Consider the following 19223-nt stretch of genomic DNA (forward strand, 5'->3'; position numbering starts at 1 on the left):
ACCTCGTGCACCGTGGATGTTATCAAAGCTAGAGATGGCGACAGTGAAGCGCGCTATTACTACAATTCGTACTCCCACTGGATGCATGAGGTGTTTGAAGGGAGCCTTTACAAAGAGCAAGAAAAGAGGTGTAGAGCAATTATATGGCTTGAAATCTCATGATTGGCACAAGATGCTCCAAGTAAGTATTTTATATGCATAATATCTTTTTCCTTTCAAATTTGTGAGTGAATAGCTATAAGCAACTAATCAACCACCTCCTCGTGGGTTCAGTTCATACTACCTACTAGCATTTCACGTAGTGCATCAAAGGACGTGAAAGATTGTATTTACAAGATGGGCGAGCTTGTGAGGTATGTGAGCTCAAAGGAAATAGATCCCACCACGCTTGAGAATGCTCGAGTTATGTCAGTGGAGGCGGTTTGTTTAGTGGAGGAGACATTTCCATGTTCTATTCTCACAAGCCAACTACATCTCATAGTACATTTGGTGGATGAGATTGCTATATGCGGTACTATACATGCACGATGGTTGTTCTTCCTCGAGCGCTTCATGAAGACGTTGAAGGGATTCGTGAGACAAAATGCAAGACCCGAAGGTAGCATGGCCGAGGGTTGGTTGGTACAAGAGTCACTTGTATATATTTCTGAGTTTCTTCTTGATGTGGATAGCTCTCTCCCACGACTATGGAGAGATGATGAAGACCTAAGGATGACCTCTATTGTGCATCAAGGAAAAGGACGCAACAAAGTAATAGACACGAAGTTGCATAATAGTATCAACCTCTTTTGCGTGCTTAATAGTGATGTGATGAAAAGATGGGTGACAAGATACGAGGATGCAAAGGCAAGAAGACAAGAAGAAAGGGCCCTCTTTCATACACACCACGGATCTCGTGTGCCATACCCTCAGTATCTAAGAGCACTTCCAAAGGTTATTCATGTGGATTGGCTACTTGATGAAATGGAGAAAGCAGAGAAAGACGAGGGGATGCATATCACAATGGAAGAATGGGAGTATGCTAGGGGATGCATGAGCAAGGTCGGTATATAGAATGTTATGCATAAGTTAGGAGCTTTTTATAATTTAGATTGCTTATTTAATTGATTTTTTCTTGGTGTAGTGCACTATGTTCAATGCTATATGGTGTGAGGGCAAGCATTTTCGAACACAACGGATTGATGATAAGAGAAACACACAAGATTGCGGCGTCATTGCTAGCTTTGAGGGAGCCAATGGAGCCATGGATGATTATTGTGGCATAATCCAAGATATCATTATGCTTGACTTTCGACGCTTCTTTGTGTATGTTTTGGATGTAAAGTGGTTTAAGGACGTGGTGGAAAGAGGCCCTAATGCAACAATCAAACGCCATGCAAGTGGCTTTGTAACTATTGACTCCACAAAGTTTTGGCAAAGTAGGAAGGACACACTAGTACTACCGCAACAATGTGAACAGGTACTGTGCACACACATAAAAATACTCGCTTTTAAATATTTGATGCAAGAAAAGTAACATGATTGTATTTGTGTTTGAATTAGGTTGTTTATCAACCAATGGTGGATAATAATAGATGGTGGCATGTCATACCTATTATGCCACGTTCCAAAGTGATGTATAGTACATTTACTAATATGGAGCGTATGGAGGATGATCATGGCCATGGACATGATGATGACCGTGATACAAGAGAGGAGGATGATCATGAGATAGGAGATATAGATATTGAGGCCGGCATTACCCGTGAGGATGAGCCTACCATTGGAGATGTTGATCTCGATGAGCACATGAGTGGCACAAGTAGTAGTGGGTTGAATGTATTTGTAGATCTAAACACTTGTTTGGATTTTGAAGTAGATAGTTTGGCAAGGGTTGATCTCATTGAGGATGAGATTGAACCATAGCCCCACAATTGATATTGGCAAAACTATTTTACATATTGTCTCATTCTCCTCATTTCACTTAATTCTTGTATATGTGGGCTTGCAAAAAATTATGTGCTTTGGTAATCATGGGCAATGTTTGGAAAGCAATGATGTACACCAAAATCTCACTTTCTGTATTCTCTGGAGCGCGTTTATTTACGCGTCTAAATGCGCGTCTGATTCTCAGTGTAAAGGCATAAATAAACGCGCAAAGTGGTGCCAAAATTATGTCACTTTAGCTTTCAACCTATCAGGGTGGTATTGCTTGATCTCATAGTACTAGCATCGCCTAAGTCGTACCACTATTTTGCATGACAAACCCCTTGAACTATTTCCCCCTTTGGCTTGACTGTATCAGGGAACAAGTGTTGTGCAACGGTGTGGAAAGTGTGAATGACGAGTTTGCACTACAAGGCATAGGCCCTTTTCTAACGAAAATACCGACGCTTTTTACATTTTTAAAAAAAAATTTCACGTGCACAAACGTCGCTATAAAAGTCACTAAAAGCATCAAAAAAGAACCGTCGCTATATAGCGATGATGATAAACGTCGCTATATAGCGACATTGTTAATCGTCACTATATAGCAACACTGGTAAATGTCGCTATATAGCGACAATTAATAGAACTTTAAAAAAAAGGATTAGTGGGGCTTAACAGGGCTTGCTATGGCCCTGCTTAGCCCCACTAATCCTTTTTTTTTTGTAATTATAAAACAAAGTTTTTCTATAACAAAATTTCCCTTGCGAAAAGGGTGATACAAAATCACTCAAATGAAATGATTGAGCAACATAAGCATATACATGTCGAACATATACAACATTGTTTGTTACAAAATTACCCTATCAAAAGGGCGATACAAAATTGCTCAAACGAGCGGATATACAAAATGACATACATGGAGAAGAAAATGCAAACTACTACTACTATCACTACTACTACTACTCATCCGAATCGTCCTCGTCCTCGTCTTGTTGGCCTGATCCTTGGTCCTCATGAGCTATGCCTTCTTCCTGATCCTCGTCACGTGCGTCTGATCCCTAGCCCTAGTGATCACTCGCCTCCGATGATGGAACGCTTGAGCTTTGACCATAAGAGTGAACCATATAAATTGAAAATTAGATTGGAACTTAAGAATAAAACAATTTAAAAAGTGAGATTACAAGTAGAAGTAGACTTATACCGTGCGAGCAGCCACCTCAGCCCAATTGACCGTCGCTCCCATTGCCTCTTGCTCAATAAACCACGGCTTTGTTCCTATGTGAAATGCACGTTGCATCTCTGCATTTGTAGGAAGACAACCCATCGTAGCTTGTTGTGGATCCAATTTACGAGAGTTAGAGTTAGCTAAAGTGCATGTAATATGTAGTAAAACAAACAGAACAATACATTAAATGAGAAGAAGTAAATTTACCATGGTTGCCTCGAATGACAACCATCCGCCTGCACCAAAGTGCAACGTACCTACGATGTCCAGCCGTCTCTTCACAGCCCTCCTCTGACCCTCAAACAATTCGGGACTATCCCTATTCTGCTTCTTGAAGAACTTTCAATCAGCTTTGTCTGCCCAACTAGGTTTAGCCAACCCCTTTGTGATGGAAGTACGCAAGGTTGATCTACGATGCTTCAAGACCAAACCCATGCGCTCTTGTATATAATCCTCATTAAACTCCCAATTTGGCGGGTTAGGGTATTTTTGTTTTAATTCATCGATGACCGCCTACTTCTTTTGGTCATCTTGATACCGCCAATCGGTAGCAATGCCGCTCTTGAAGTGATGGCTCATCAACTGCCTCATGGTGGCCATCACTGCTTTGCCCTTTCTATCTTCTATTATCTCTCCGACAGCTATGATTTGATAGGAGAGATCCCCTGATGAGTAAGGAAGACTAATGCTAGCAGAGTCAGAAGGAGTGGAAGCTGTGCGAGCGCTTCCGGAGCGAGGAGTAGCAGTGGGAGTAGGAGAGGGCAAGGGACCTGAATGATACTATGTCTCCGGACCAAGTGGAGACCTGTAGGAATGTGAGTGTGCTGACTCATCTACATCTCCCGAGTCAGCACAACATAAGCTGCCCTTCCTACTCTTCCTTCCCTTACGAGAGGCATGCGTAGGTGATGACCCCTCGATCGAAGGGGCATGAGGGGACGGCTGGGTAGTACATCCAGCCGTCAGTGTAGGGGAGGGAATTACTGAGGTCCTCTGAGATAGTAGAGAGAAGAATCTCGCTGCCTCCTCATCACTCATCTGCGCTACAAACTCATCGGGACTCCTGACAAAGCCATGTGCAGCTAGCAAAGGAGTTCCCCGAGGGGTAGTCACAGTGCTACGTGGAAGAGGAGTCGGGCCAGGGGTAGTCGTAGTGCTAGGTCCGAGAGGAGTCAGACCAGGTGTAGTCCTCGGGGTAGTCGCCTGAGAGGAATCAAAGTCCTCTGGAGCATATAGATCATGAGCTCTCCTCCTGCGAGGCTGTCCGTACTCATCGGATGAGCGATGTGATCCCATGTCTAACATAGACACAAACACGAAAACAAAAAAACAAAAAAACAAACATAAGCATAGGCATAGGCAAAGAGGGAGAGAAGAGGAAGAAGAGGAAGAGGAAGAGGAAGAAGAGGAAGAGGAATCTGAAGAAGAGGGAGAGAAGAGGGAAAAGAGAAAGTGGAGGAGAAGAGGAAGAAGAGGGAAAGGAAAGAGGGAAAGAAGAGGAAGAAGAGGGAAAAGAGGAAGTGGATGAGAAGAGGAAGAAGAGGGAAAGGAAAGAGGAAAAGAAGAGGAAGAAGAGGGAGAGAAGAGGAATAAAGAGAAAGAAGAGAGAAAGAAGAGGAAGAAGAAAAGAGGGAAAAGAGGAGAAGAGGAGGGAAAAGAGGAGCATATGTCTACTTCTCTTATGCTCATGCTTAAGCATAAGCATGAGCATATGTCTTCTTATCTTATGCTCATGCTTATGCTTATGCATGAGCATAAGAACATGAGCATGAAAGAGGGAAACGAGAGGAGAAAAGAGGAGAAGAGAGAAAAAGAGGGAAAGGAGAAAGAGGAAAAAAAGAGGGGAAAAGAGGAGAAGAGAGAAGAAGAGGGAAAGGAAAGAGGGAAAAGAGAGATTGGAAAAGAGAAGAAGAGGGAAAGAAGCATAAGCATGAGCATATATCTCCTTCTCTTATGCTCATGCTTATGCTTATGCATAAGAGGAGTCTTATGCATAAGCATAAGAGATGAAGACATATGCTCATGCTTAACTTATGTTTATGCATGAGCATGAGAACATGAGCATGAACATAAGCATAAGCCATATGCTCATGCTTATGCTTATGCATGAGCATAAGAACATGAGCATGAAAGAGTGAAAAGAGGGGGAAAAGAGGAGAAGAGAGAAGAAGAGGGAAAGGAGAAAGTGGAAAAAAAGAGAGAAGAAGAGGAAAAAAGAGAGAAGAAGAGGAAAAGGAAAGAGGAAAGAGAGATTGGAAAAGAGGAAAGAGGGAAAGAGAGAAGAAGAGGGAAAGGAGAAAGAGGAAAAGAGAGATTGGAAAGGAGGAAAGAGGGAAAGAGAGAAGAAGAGGGAAAGGAGAAAGAGGAAAAAAAGAGAGAAGAAGAGGGAAAAAGAGAGAAGATTAGGAAAAGGGAAGAGGAAAAAAGAGACATATGCTCATGCTTATGTCTACTTCTCTTATGCTCATGCATAAGCATAAGCATGAGCATATGTCTCCTTCTCTTATGCTCATGCTTATGCTTATGCATGAGCATAAGAGAAGGGGGAAAGAGAGAATAAGAGGGAAAGGAAAGAGGGAAAAGAGGGGGAAAAGAGGAGAAGAGAGAAGAAGAGGAAAAGGAAGGAGAGATTGGAAAAGAGGAAAGAGGGAGAGAAAGAGAGAAGAAGAGGGAAAGAGAAAAGAGGAAAAAAGAGACATATGCTCATGCTTATGCATGAGCATATGTCTACTTCTCTTATGCTCATGCATAAGCATAAGCATGAGCATATGTCTCCTTCTCTCATGCTCATGCTTATGTTTATGCATGAGCATAAGAGAAGGGGGAAAGAGAGAAGAAGAGGGAATGAAAAGAGGGAAAAAGAGGGAAAGAAAGAGAGAAGAAGAGGAAAAGGAAAGAGGAAAAAATAGGAGGAAAGAGATTGAAGGAGAGAAGAAGGAAAGGAGGGAAAGAAGAGGAGAGAAGAGGGAAAGAAGAGGAAAGAGAGGGGAAGAGAGGGGAAGAGAGGGTTCCTACACCCATCACTGCAGCTAGCGCCTAAGGCGCTAGCTGTAGACCAATGCAAATAACAAAAATAATAAATGGAAAAAAGAGGAAGCACTTACCTGAAATAGTACGTCCCGCTCGGTGTTGTGGACTGGCCCCACAAAAGAGAGGAAACATACCATTTTTCAAATAAGATGTTAGAGGAAGGAGGAGATTACAAAAGTAACTTCTTGAAAGGAGGAGATTGAGGAGACAAGGAGAAAGAGAAGGAAGAGAAATACAAAAAAGACTAGAAGAGGTGAGTCTTCTTTCTTTCTTGAAATCTCGTTTTTTATTTTAATCCTTTGAAAACAAGCATGAAAACTAGTTTACAGGTTTAGCAATACAAGGAGAAGCACTCACAAAACTAAAGCTAACAAACAAATAACCTACATTGTTGAAACAAACTCACCTCTTGAAGAACTTCCTTTCAAGAAACCAAAGAGGAAAAAGGGTAGAGAGGGAGTACAAGAGCTAAGAGAAGGGTTAGGAGTGGAGAATAGAGTGGGAGGTTGTTAGAAATAGGTGGGAGCTCATCGAAAATAGGTGGGAGGAGAGATTGCCTTGGTTACTTGAAAGATTAGAGAGATTGCTAAAGAAAGCGCCGCACGACGCGAGTTTCGATTTTTGACCCACAGCGTCGCTATATAGCAACGCTTTTCCATCGCTATATAGCGACGTTTTTAATTAAAAACATCGCTATATAGCGATGGAACAGAGCAAAAAGTTCGCTATATAGCGACGCTTTAAGTCACTTTTTGTTCTAACATGAAGGGAAGCTCATAGATGCTATTTTATAACTATTAATATCTCTTCTTGCAACTTATGTTGTGATTTTATAAGTGTAGATGGAAGGGACGAGTGGAAGCTCATTGTCCGATGATGCGCCAATGCCCAGGAGCACGAAGTGGCTTATGGAGAGGTTATACTGTCATTGCACTCATTGCAAGCAAGAAGTACGACATCAACGTCGTATTATCATGCGCCACTTGCAGATGTATGGGGAGGAGCCCGAACCAGTACCCACCGTTGGTGTTGCATGTGTTGATGGACCATCAGTAAGTCAAAGCTATTTAAGTTCGTAGTCTTATTGGATACCAGGAAATACAAGATCTTATATTTATATGAAATCTTAAAACAGGATGAGGAGGATGATGAGGGTATGCATATACCTTCACACTTTGAGCAAGACTATAGTCTCCCGGATGATGACGAGGGTATGGTCGACATGATGCATTTCATTTTTAGGGGCACTACATCCCATGTACACGTGATGTCAGAGTCTGAGGTCAAAATGCGAGAGTTGCAATCAACACAATTGTACAAGGGCGCTAGGATGTCTAAACTACGTGCTTGTCTCTCAATCTTGAATCTGCAAGTAAAGTATGGGTGGTCGGATACAAGTGTCTCGGCCTTAATGAGGTTAGCCCTTGCATTAATTTGACTCATTATTTGGATATTGTTTGTTTTGAGAATCATCATGTTTGTCTTGAGAATCATCATTTGGATAGTGTATACCGAATCATCATTGTTCGAAGCCTATGTATGTTTGAATTGTCGTAGGTTGCTCCAGAAGATGTTGCCTGCACCAAATACCATGCCCACATCAAGAGATGAAGCGAAAAAGATGCTAACAACAGTGGGTATGGATTATGATACCATCCATGCTTGCCGTAATGATTGTATTCTCTTTCGTTGTGAGCATGGAGATTTGGCTAGTTGTCCAAAGTGTGGGGAACAACAATATAGAGATGACTTGCAGGGTGAGTGGATACCGGTAAAGGTCTTGAGACACTTTCCCATCATTGCAAGAATACAACACATGTTCTGATGCAAATCCATAGTAGAGTGATGACACATTGAGGATTCCTGCAGATTGTGCAGCTTGGAAGCACATAGATAATCAGTGGCTCGACTTTGCGAGGGAGCCACGCAACTTACATCTTATGCTCGCCATGGACGGCGTGAATCCTTTCGGGTTACCTCGACATCTTGGTCGACATGGCCCATAGTCATGGTGGATTATAATATCCCACCATGGCTAACAATAAAAAAGGGACACCTCATGCTTGCACTACTTGTGCCAGGAAAGTACAAGGCAAAAAATATGGACGTGTACATGGCACCTTTGATAGAGGAGTTACAGATATTATGGAGAGGAGTGCAGGTTTTAGATATTTCCAGAGCTCCTAGACATACCAATGATATTTTGGTCAGGGGTATCTTGATGTGGACCATGCATGACTACCTAGGATATGGAGAGTGCGCAGGTACGTGGTTGTGTCTTTACATGTATAATGAGGGATTATGCTTTTATGACTCTCTTTCGCACGCATGTCTTATACTAACACATTCATGCACGCGTGCAGGACTTGTTACAAGTGGGTACCATGCTTGTCCTGTTTGTGGACCGGGTTTGAAATCGCTTGCACGCTACTCCAAACATATGAGGAAAAATGTTTATGAAGGTCATGCTCGATACCTTCCGCTCGACCATCTCGCACGTGGAGGTCAGCTTGATCCACCACCATAATATTTGAAGGCAAGTGACTGGATTCAAGCTTGGAGGGCGAATGGAGAGGAACCTCCTCCTGGTATGAAGAGGCTATCGATCTTTCACGAGCTTCCTTATTAGGGTCAGTTACAAATCAATCATCTCTTGGATCCCATGCATATTTTCAAGAATGTAGGGGGGCTACTATTTGGGCACACTTGGTTGGTTCCAAAGACTCAAGAGGAGTGTGAGAAGACTTGCGTGCTAAGAATAGGATGTCTTGTTTGTGGCCCCAAGTGCATGCTTCGGGAAAAGTTGTCCTATCGAAAGCAACGTGGATCCTCTCTATGAGGGAGGAGGCAGCGGTCAAGGCAGACATTGCCTCTTTTCAAACACCGACAGGGTACATGCATTGCTTGAAAGGAGCATTTTCAAAGGACAATAAGCTTAGTGGGCTCAAGTCCCATGATTGGCACAAGGTCTTACAGGTATTCTAAGTAGAATTAGTGTACCGATAATCGTGATGCGTTAGCATAATTATGATTATGTTATATTGTTGACATGACTTGTTTATTGCTTTGATAGTTCATCCTCCGAATTACAATAAAAGGGTGCTTACAAGAAGATGTTAGAAATGCTATATTCAAGATCTGTGGTATTGTGAGGTATGCTTACTATCAAATCGCATTGATTGCATTTTCTTCAATTTAAGCTGATTAATCTGTAGACTGATTATGAAAATATCTTACATGGACATGTGAAATAGGTGGATATCTCAAAAAGAGATCTCCATATCGAGCATCGAGAAGGCTAGGGTGGAATCCATTGAAGTCGTATGCTTGCTTGAGAAGCACTTTCCCTCGAGCATTATGACAACTCAAGTCCACTTGCTTGTGCACATAGTTGATGAGGTGGCTATAGCAGGTACCGTTCATGGTCAATGGATGTTTTTTCTCGAGCGACTTATGAAAACTTTAAAGGGATTTGTAAGACAAAGAGCAAGACTAGAAGCAAGCATGGCAGAGGGATGGCTTGTGCAAGAGTCATTAGTATATATCACAGAGTTTCTTGCATCCACAGATCCCGATATGCCGCAAGCTTGGCATAACAAGGATGATGATCGCATTGTTGGCGTGGTTCCCCAAGGAAAAGGGATTGAAAGAAAGATGAGCGAAGAGCAAATGGAGAAATTCAATAAGTTTTGTATCCTCAATAGCCCTGAGATGCAGAAGTGGATTGAGAGATATGAAGTGGCCAAAGCAGAAAGAATAAATGCAAGGACAAGATTCAGAGTAATGTACAGGCGATCGCAACCATATCCATGGGATCTCGCTCTTCTCCCTACTCACATGTCACTTGATTGGCTACAATTGGCTCTACATAAAGCTGAACGTGATGGAGAGACAATAAACGAGCGCGAGCGAGAGTTATCCTCTGGATGTATGGTGCATGTAAGTTTCTTACCTCTTGATGTAATTAAGTAATTATTTGTGGCAATATACACTAAAAAGTAGATGCATCTTCATTGTTTTAATGATGCTCTTTTACAATCCAAAAAGTATAGTGCATTATGGTCATATGGATGACATTTTCGCATGGAACGCATCTATTCAAAGAGAGTCACGTATGATTGTGGAGTCATGGCTAACTTCACACAAGATAGCCGAGCAAGTGCTTTGGATACCAATCGTCTCTCCTCACAGTTGGATTATTGTGGAACCATACGCGACATCTATAAAGTTGATTTCAGACGATTTAGTATTTTCATTCTTGATGTAAAATGGTTTAGAACTATTTACAACAGTCCCCATGCGACAATGAGAAAAGATAGTAGCGGTTTCTTTGCAATAGACTCCACCAAACATTGGACTGATGAAAGTGATACTTTTGTTCTTCCCGAGCACTGTGAGCAGGTGGATACTAATGATTTAATTAATCGAAGATTTCATTTTTAAAGATCTTCAATATGGGTGGTTTTTCATTCGGGTTGTTCTGATCCAAGATGGTGGTATGTGATCCAAGTTGCACCACGAAGTAAGCAAATTTTTGAAGATAGAGATGTGGATATGGAGATGCCACTACCAATACCAGATCCAATTGATGAATCTAGCGAAGAAGATGTAGATCACCATATGAGCCAAGAGGAAGATGTGCATAATGACATCGCACGAGAGGAAGATGGAGATCACGATATTGAGGAAGAAGACAACGATCATCAAGAATCACCACACTTTATTGAAGAAGATGATCAAATACTTTTAGGTGAACATACGATGCTAGAGTACGATGATGATATAGGAGATCAACTCGGTATAGAGTTGGAGATAGACTTGTTTGGCACCTTAGACTTGGCTCAAGATGAAACAGTTAATGTAAATGCTCTTAATTGATTTTTTTCATCTCAAACTTGGACATGAATATATGAGCTTCAAAGGCTTGATGTAGATGCTCTCATATTTTTATGCTCTATGAGATCAAACATGTATGAAAATTTAAAAAATTTTGTCATTGGAAAAAACTAACTTTTAAGGCCTATATGGAAAAAAAAACCTCTCTGGAAAACGTCGCTATAAAATAGTATATCAGTGTCGCTATATAGCGACCTTTATAAAAGTCACTATATAGCGACTTTTGGCAAGCGTCGCTATATAGCGACACTTTACGAAACTCGCTTTTCATACCGACGATTAATGCCACGCGGGCGCCAAACGTCAGTATGTAAATGTCGCAATGTGTAGTAGTGTTGGCCTTGTTATCAAGCATTGGCTGGATGTTTTTTAGTAATGCCACTAATTGGCTACCATGCATGTGATCTAGTGAGTGGTGACACTCATAACGATGGTATGTAGGTGGATTGGGTGGAGTAGTAGTCGGAATCGGCTAGGAGAAGTGTGAGTGGTCAGCTCCTAGCATGAATTGGTGGATTGTAGGTATGAGATTCCGGAAAATATTGAAGTAGAAAGTCAATCATATTAAATTCAGGGCCATCTCTAAGTAAATCGCAACATGCAAATAACAATGTAAGCATAACAAGAAACAAGGCACATTTTATTGCATTTGCAAGAAGATAAGACAAACTAGTAAAATACATAAACATGTTGGAATCAAAGGTAATTTCTCTATGGTGTTTTGCTTGCTTTTTGGAACTTGATTGCTTGGAGACATATTTATGCTTAACTTGTTGGCAAGTATGAAAGGAGTCAATCTAATGACACTTAATGAGTAACCATGATGATTGTGGAAATTTGAAGACCTATCAATTGAGGGCAATTGATCCCCAAGCAAGAGGCCATGTTAGGAGACAAGATTTATGGCTCAGATTGTATTAGGCAAATTGATGAAATGTATTGAAATTGAGGTAGGTATACTGGCTAAGAGCCATGCATTATATTTGACTATTTGACATTTATATACAAGATGAGTACTCACACATGCTAGGTTCTAAGAGGTATGGATGGGTGGGATGCATGGGCACATTTGAATTGTAGTCATTCATGAGTCATACATGGGCCTTGAATCCCAAGGGTGAGTATTGAAAGTGTGGTAGCCTTTCATGTCTCTTATTCATTCTCTATTCTCTTGCATTCTCTAAATTTCTCCTTGATTCTCAATGCCCCACTTCATGTAAAGGAGTCCATAGAAAAAATACATGTGTCCCACACATGTGACCACTCTTCTCTTGGCCCAATGAAGCCTCATAAATGCTTTTAGCTCTTCAACCCTTTACGTGACAAGCCTTCAAGTACCTTTGCAATATCATTTAATGAGAAACCACATCAGACATCTCATTGATCGAACAACCCTTTTGCAAAACAACTAATGAGGATAATATTTGAGAATGTCACTAGCCTCATTCTTTTTGGTAAGAACTATCTTAGAGTAAGTAGGTTGACTCCAAATTCCATGCACCCTTGTGCTCCAATATGCCTTCAAACCAAGCATAAATCTGACATATAGGCAATAAGGTTTCCTTTCAACCATAAACTAAAAATGAAGAACATTGAAGCTGTTTATGTCTATTTAGGAGGGATCTCATTCCTTCCTGAGGGTCCCTTCTTATCTTCTATGGTACTCTGTAGCTAAGCCGCCCAGTAATAATCGGCTTCTTGATATGGGCACCCATGTAAAGGTGTTAATGCCACTGTAAGGAGCGCATACATAAGATAAACTAAATTTTACCTTGCCAAGGGAAAAAAGTCACCTTGCGACACTCTCAACTATGTATAACTAGTGCTACTTGTGTGATGGAACGAGCTCCCCATCCTCCTCACATGCAAAACAAAGCGAGGGTTGCCCATTTTTAAAAGGATCACTACAGTCTATCACTCTTCTTTACAAAATAGGGTCCTTTTTAAAAGGGGTTCCTTAAGTTTCTTTATGTTCAACACCACTAAGGTTGAGGATATGAGAGCCTCAACTTACGTAGGTTTCACACCAGGGATGATTTTTTCACATTAGTTTCGTTAATAAGTGAAAGTTTTATATGGCTTGTGAAAGTTTATATGCTTTTATAAAAATAAAAGCTTAGTATATTCGCCACAATTTGAGACTAAAATTAAAAAAAGAGCTAGGTTTAGCCTTTAAGATTATAAAATTATAAATAAAGTCCATGAAAATTCGCTAAAGTTTTATATAATAAATAAATATATTTGGAAACTTTCACAAACATATTATATATACAATTTAAAATTTTGGCTAGATCTATAGAATTAAGCACCAAAAGAAGACTTGTGCAATCAAGAAGACTTGTGGCCTTATATCCAACGTACATTTGGCTAACTTAAGCCTGTGGTAGGCCCATCACCAGCACTATGTCTACCCCTCATCAAGTCATATAATAGGGATATATCTCTTCATGCTTCTATCTTCAACAAGGACATGGAAGGACACTACATACATAGGTAAACATAAGCAACAAGTAGATTCTTAGCAAGAAGAATCAAATGATTAAAATGACACAAAATTAAAGAATGAAATTTTCTATAATGGCCTGGTAGAAGGTGTCTTGTTAGATATTTTAAGTATTTATTTAGTCGTAGTTTATGATCGCAAAAAGTAGGTAAAAAATCAACTAAATTAATGAATAGAGCTAGAGTAGTGAATATGCAATAAGTCACATATTTAGTTGTGTGTGTGTGTGTGTGTGTGTGTGAAAATCTAACTTTAATTTTATCATCTACTTCTATACATTTAGAAATTTAGAAAGTTATCACAATGGAAAGAACTTGCCAGTCAATAGAGGCATTAAATATAAATCTACCCCTCAAGCATTCTCATACATTTAGTACACTTAAGCCATGTATCCAGTTTTACAATCTTGTATAGTGGAAGATTCTACAGATTTATGATAAGAAATAAGAAGAAACGAACCAAACTAAAATGCCACATGAAAATACTTAAATGTATGTATCAATTTATAGGGGGACATACTCTCTTGCTATTTTTACACACACACACACGTCGTTGGTCTTGGCATTGAAGTCCCATATGAGCAAGACCTCTCCTAGCTACATGCACCTCTAGATGTCCTTGTGGAGTGCTAAGGAAGGTAAGATATGTCCCTAGAGATTTTCCTAATATAATCCAATGTCTATGGGGATACATAACATGTTGTAATCCCCTCTCTCCCAGCTCACTTTAGGGATGCACATTGATGAATGAGCAAAGGGTGATAGTGGAAGAAAGGACGAATCAAGAAACCCCCTAATCTGCCATGTCTATATTATGTTCCCAACCCAATACCATAACCACATTAGCCATCCAGCCCCGCATGGGCATCATTTTGTCCTATCAAGATGCATGCTCTCGGTTTTTATTAGCCTTTCTCTCTTAATCTCTATATCTGTAATCTTCATGGAAATGCCACCCTTTTGAACCCTTTGGACCATTAGTCATTGCTAATGCGCCAATGCACATCATTTTTGCTGATGGGCGAGGAAGCCTCTGCTAATGCGCCAATGCACATCATTTTTGTTCAATAGCTTTTGTAGTAGGTTACATTGACAACATTGATGCACAATGGGCAAAGGATATTAAGTAATCTCCTACAATATTGGCCAAAAATGCATGTCATTTTTGTTCCTAGGTTTGTAGTAGGTTTGAGTCACAACATTGATGTACAATGCGCAAAGGGTATTTACTTTGTCTTTAAACATGCCTCTATTTAATGTATGCCAAATGGCCATGTGCAAGCACTTGAGTTTAGGGGCCAACCAACTCCACATGTCTGTTATGTACATGGCAACCTCATACCTTACAATACTTGATTCCATGTGAATGGTCCCACTAGATGAGACCTTATTCCACAATTATCATGCAGCTAGTTAACTTTTAGGTCCTTTGAACTACATTTTAGGTCAACTTCCATTCTAATTAACCAACTTTGTGGGTCTTCAAAACAAGGGCAAATGCCCTCCATACTATTGCGAGGCCTGGCCCTTGCTTTTGAACCCATGGGATGGTGTTCAGCAATGAGCTATTAAGATTGAGTGTGCCGACTCGTTGGACTATTTTAAGCCTAGGCTCGCTGGCTTTGCTTTGTTGCTTCATGTATAGCAGGAGGTTGATGTGATCACGAATTCGGGACTAGGATATTCATCTTATCCCTTTTATGTGGCAAGCAATTCTCTTAGTAGCGAGGTTGCTTTAGAGGACAATTGATCGAAAATTTTATTTGTGCAGTGAGAATGGGCATTGTCATCAAAGATAGCTATGTAGCATTGAAGTGGGAGATATTCTGCCATTATGCAGCTTGTCCATGCAGAGCAGACCTTACTGGGTGCTTGGTAATGGATGTTGCAGCTAGTGTGCTATCTGCTTTTTCCGTGGTTTCTTTCAGATATTTCTCTGTGAATGATGTCATACTTCTAATCTAAGGTTTGATTAGATGTTTTCGTCTTAGTATTCGGGTAACATGTAAGGGAAGGGTGAGTGGGTTGGCAGCACAATCAAGGGCAAGACTATTGGAATAACGGTGTAGCATGTCAGCCACAAGTTGTTAAGAGTTGTAAAGTTTCTCCTATGGTGTTGACCTCATGTAGTCATCTGTGATGCGTGTTTCTTTGTATCTTATATAAAATGTGCCTCTTTGTTGTCTATTCGGAACTTCTTATGTATATTTTTGACAGCTGAACATGGGCACCTCATGATCTTTTCAGGTAATAGTTTATCAAGCTTTTATGAACAGTAAATGTTCTAAGGTTTAGCGAATGACCTGAGTGATGGCTACAGGCATGGATTCTCCAGATCGACATCTCACAATTGCAGGCTTTGATAGTCAAGTATGCTATTGCAAAACATATAATGCACAAATGGCGTGTATTAGAGAAAACCTACTGATGATCTGCTGATTTATGAGATGTAGATCTTCTGAGTTGGAATATCAACATTTTCCAAATTAGAATGTTGTACTAGTAAACATGAAACGGGTTTTCTAAATCACAACCTTGTACACAATCCATTGAAACAAAGCAATAAGCTGTCAAACGTACACTGATAATGGAGCCACTCTCGACATATTGGGGCAAATATTTTATTCCACAATCTTTTGAAATTCAGATGGCAGCTTATGGTTGGCTACTGATGAGAACATAAGTGTAGCTTTGCTTTCTCTTTTACCCAGAATTTTTTTTAAAGTTGCTTACAAACCCCCTTGTTTCCTTGCCCCACTACTACACACGCATCCTATTGCGACGTTTACGTACTGACGATTAGCGCCCACTTAGCGTTAATCGTCGGTATAAAAATCGGGTGTCGTAAATCGTCGCTATATAGCGACTTTTAATAAGCGTCGCTATATAGTGATGTTAGTAAAAGTCGCTATATAGCGACTTTTAAAAGTAGCTATATAGCGACACTGAGACACTAAATTATAGCGACGTTTTACAGAGAGGTTTTTTTTTTTTTTTAGCCTTAAAATTTATTTTCTTCCAATGACAAAATTTTTTAAATTTTCATACATGTTTGAGCTCATAGAGAATTAAAAAATGAGAGCATGTACATCAAGCCTTTGAAGCTCATATATTCATGTCCAAGATTGAGATGAGAAAAATCAAATTAAATAAGAGCATTTGCATCAACTGTTTCATCTTGAGCCAAGTCTAAGGCGCCAAGCAAGTCTATCTCCAACTCTATACCGAGTTGATCTCCTATATCATCATCGTACTCTAGCATCGTACGTTCACCTAAAAGTATTTGATCATCTTCTTCAATTAAGCTTAAGTGTGGTGAATGATCTTGACGATTGTTGTCTTCCTCATCAATATCGTGATCTCCATCCTCCTCCCATGCGATGTCATTATGCGCATCTTCCTCTTGCCTCATATGGTGATCTACATCTTCTTCGCTAGATTCATCAATTGGATCCGGCATTGGTAGTGGCATCTCCATATCCACATCTCGATCTTCAAAAATCTGCTTACTTCGTGGTGCAACTTGGATCACGTACCACCATCTTGGATCAAAACGATCCGGATGAAAAACCACCTATATTGAAGATGAAAAATCACGTGCCAAATGTCGTCAATTATATATATATCAATGGACTTAAAAAATGAAAGCTTCGACTAATTAAATCATTAGTATGCACCTGCTCACAGTGCTCGGGAAGAACAAAAGTATCACTTTCATCGGTCCAATGTTTGGTGGAGTCTATTGCAAAGAGACCGCTACCATCTTTTCTCACAGTTGCATGGGGACCGTTGTAAGTAGTTCTAAACCATTTTACATTAAGAATGAAAATAGTAAATCGTCTGAAATCAATTTCATAGATGTCGCGTATGGTTCCACAATAATCCAACTGTGAGGAGAGAAGATTGGTATCCGAAGCACTTGCTCGGCTATCTTGTGTGAAGTTAGCCATGACTCCACAATCATACGTGACTCTCTTTGAATCGATGCGTTCTACGCGAAAATGTCGTCCATATGACCATAATGCACTGTACTTTTTGTACTGTAAAAGAGCATCATTAAAACAATGAAGATGCACCTATTTTATAGCATATATTGCCACAAATAATTACTTAATTACATCAAGAGATAAGAAACTTACATGCACCATACATCCAGATGATAACTCCCGCTCGCGCTCGTTTATTGTCTCTCCATCACGTTCGGCTTTATGTATAGCTAGTTGTAGCCAATCAAGTGACATGTGAGTAGGGAGAAGAGCCAGATCTCGTGGATATGGTTGTGATCGCCTGTACATTACTCTGAATCTCGTCCTTGCATTTATTCTTTCTGCTTTGGCCACTTCATATCTCTCAATCCACTTCTGCATCTCAGGGCTATTGAGGATACAAAACTTATTGAATTTCTCCATTTGCTCTTCGCTCATCTTTCTTTCAATCCCTTTTCCTTGGGGGACCTCGCCAATGATGCGATCATCATCCTTGTTGTGCCAAGCTTGCGGCATATCAGGATCCGTAGATGCAAGAAACTCTGTGATATATACTATTGACTCTTGCACAAGCCATCCCTCTGCCATGCTTGCTTCTGGTCTTGCTCTTTGTCTTACAAACCCCTTTAAAGTTTTCATAAACCGCTCGAGAAAAAACATCCATCGATTATGAACGGTACCTGCTATAGCCACCTCATCAACTATGTGAACAAGCAAGTGGACTTGAGTTGTCATAATGCTTGAGGGAAAGTGCTTCTCAAGCAAGCATACGGCTTCGATGGATTCCACCCTAGCCTTCTCGATGCTCGATATAGAGATCTCTTTTTGAGATATCCACCTATTTCACATGTCCATGCATATGTAAGATATTTGAGATATCCACCTATTTCACATGTCCATGAAGAAAATACATAATGCGAATTGATAGTAAGCATACCTCACAATACCACAGATCTTGAATATAGCATTTCTAACATCTTCTTGTAAGCACCCTTTTATTGTAATTGGAGGGATGAACTATCAAAGCAACAATGAAATCATGTCAACAATATAACATAATAATAATTACGCTAATGCATCACTATTATCGGTACACTAATTCTACTTCAGAATACCTGTAAGACCTTGTGCGAATCATGGGACTTGAGGCCACTAAGCTTATTGTCCTTTGAAAATGCTCCTTTCAAGCAACGCATGTACCCTGTCGGTGTTTGAAAAGAGGCAATGTCTGCCTTGATCGCTGCCTCCTCCCTCGTAGAGAGGATCCACGTTGCTTTCGGGAGGACAACTTTTCCTGAAGCATGCACTTGGGGCCACAAACGAGACATCCTATTCATAGCACGCAAGTCTTCTCGCACTCCTCTCGAGTCCTTGGAACCAACCAAGTGATCCCAAATGGTAGCCCCCACATTCTTAAAGATATGCATGGGATCCAAGAGATGATTGATTTGTAACTGACCCCAATAAGGAAGCTCGTGAAAGATCGATAGCCTCTTCATACCAGGAGGAGGTTCCTCTCCATTCTCCCTCCAAGCTTGAATCCAATCACTTGCTTTCAAATATGACGGTGGTGGATCAAGCTGACCTCCACGTGCGAGATGGTCGAGCGGAAGGTATCGAGCATGACCTTCATAAACATTTTTCCTCATGTGTTTGGAGTAGCGTGCAAGCGATTT

The sequence above is a fragment of the Dipteris shenzhenensis genome, chromosome 19 (assembly GCF_047967505.1).
Source record: "Dipteris shenzhenensis isolate YYH24624 ecotype China chromosome 19, Dip_SZ_1.0, whole genome shotgun sequence".
NCBI classification, from domain to species: domain Eukaryota; kingdom Viridiplantae; phylum Streptophyta; class Polypodiopsida; order Gleicheniales; family Dipteridaceae; genus Dipteris; species Dipteris shenzhenensis.